Source organism: Echinops telfairi, unplaced genomic scaffold, assembly GCF_000313985.2.
Source record: "Echinops telfairi isolate 266 unplaced genomic scaffold, ASM31398v2 ScPeMD7_5592;HRSCAF=6446, whole genome shotgun sequence".
Classification (NCBI taxonomy): Eukaryota; Metazoa; Chordata; class Mammalia; order Afrosoricida; family Tenrecidae; genus Echinops; species Echinops telfairi.
The window spans coordinates 11,928,145-11,929,920 of NW_022109491.1; positions in this window are offsets into that span (position 1 = coordinate 11,928,145).

The window sequence follows — 1,776 nt, forward strand, 5'->3', positions numbered from 1 at the left end:
CCCTAAATCCCAGATTATGGGCTAGAGTACAAATGCTTTTCATTTCCAGGGGCACTGAGTACTTTATTTGCTGGAGAAGGATTACTATGGCTAGGGCATGCCACATTACCACCATCACCTGAAGGTGGGGAAACTGAGGCACAAAGACGTTAAATAAGGTGCCAAGGGCACGCTGCTAGTCAGTGGCAGAGCTGGGATTTGCACCCGGATGGCTGGTCCCTGAGGCCCCCTCTCAGCCACCTGGAAGTGCCTCCTGGTTCCCCAGCTGGGACTTGGGCAGCTAGCTGGCAGTGGCTCAGGGGAAGGGAGAGATGCAGCTCCAGTCTTGGCTCCGGCTGCCAGCTACCCGCTGCTGTGTGACTTTGGACAAGCTGCTTTCCCTCTCTGGGCCTCAGTTTCCAGGCAGTCATGCTGTGAGACTCAGGCAGCAGGCCAGGGTGGAACCAGGGATGGCAGTACTCATTACCACCATCCTTCTGCCAGTCTCCACCTGGCCCCCAGCCCCTGCTGCCACCCTCTGAGAATGGGGAGGAGGCAGGGGGCGACGGTGGCTTCTCTTCCCTTTCTGAGCCACCTGGATCTGTCTCCAGGAGAAACCATTTCCCTTACAGCCGCCCTTACACAAGACCAAAGGGGTGGGGTCCCACCACACTTGCCCTTGAAGGGGTGGCAATCCCTGCATGGTCCTCAGAGCCCACTCCGTGCCCCCCTGACACCAAGCATCCTCCCAGAGACTCAGAGGGCATAGGAGGGGGTGGTGTGGACCAGCTCCCAGGCCCAGAGGAGACAAGTGAGACAGTGGAGCCTCATGCCCATCCCTCTAGCCCCCCAGCCCCGAGCAAATGCTTCATGACTGGAAGCGCAGCCAGGCAGGGGAAGGAAGTGGTTGTGTTAGAAGAAACCATGCCAGGTCAGCCAACCACCAGCGAGCCAAGGACTGACCACTTGGGGCTGGCTCGCTGGGTGTTTACGGAAACGCTGGCTCTGAGGCCGGCTCAGCTGCTGGTCTGGAATTCCCTGGGCACCCTTGGGCCTCAGCGTGTCAGCCTGGCCCGGACATCATACGATGCAGCTGGGCTCTGTTTTTCTCTGCAGCCCACCTGGGGGCGAAGGTCCAGCAGCTGAGCGAGGGGCAAAGGAGGGCCAAGGACCTCAAGCCCGTCTAGGCCGCCTAGTCCAGGCGCCCCAACTGGGGTGCGGAGGAAGGACCTGGCCACGTGCTTCCCAGAACCCCTGCATCTGGGGGGAGGCTGCCAGGTGCCCTCCAGCCACCTCTGATTCAGGTGGGCCAGACGACAGTGCTCCAGGAGCCTCCCAGCATCTTGGAAGTTGACCGCCAGGCCTCTCTTCCAGATGCCTCTGGGGAGATTTGAACATGCAGCCTTTCAGTTAGCAGCTGGGTGTACTAGCCATCTATACCATCAGGGAGCTTGGGCAGCGCCCCGCTCTGACTGTGTAACTGGGCGGTTTTGCTTAACCTCTCTGTGCTTTGGTTCCCCATCCACAATACGGGACGGACACAGAGCAGGCTGTACAGGGTTGTCGAGATAAATGATTTCATGTTTGTAAGTGCTCAGAACAGCCCCTGTCACATACAAGTTGCCTTAAGAGTAAGGTGGATAAGTCTTTTTGCTGGATGGTGCGGTGGTCAGAGTGATCAGCTGCTAACCCAGGAGGTCGGTGGTTCAAACTCAGCAGCTGCTTTGTGGGTGAAAGCCATGGCCTTCTGCTTCCGTAAAGACTGTCAACAAAAAGTCAAATTCACTGCCATCCAGA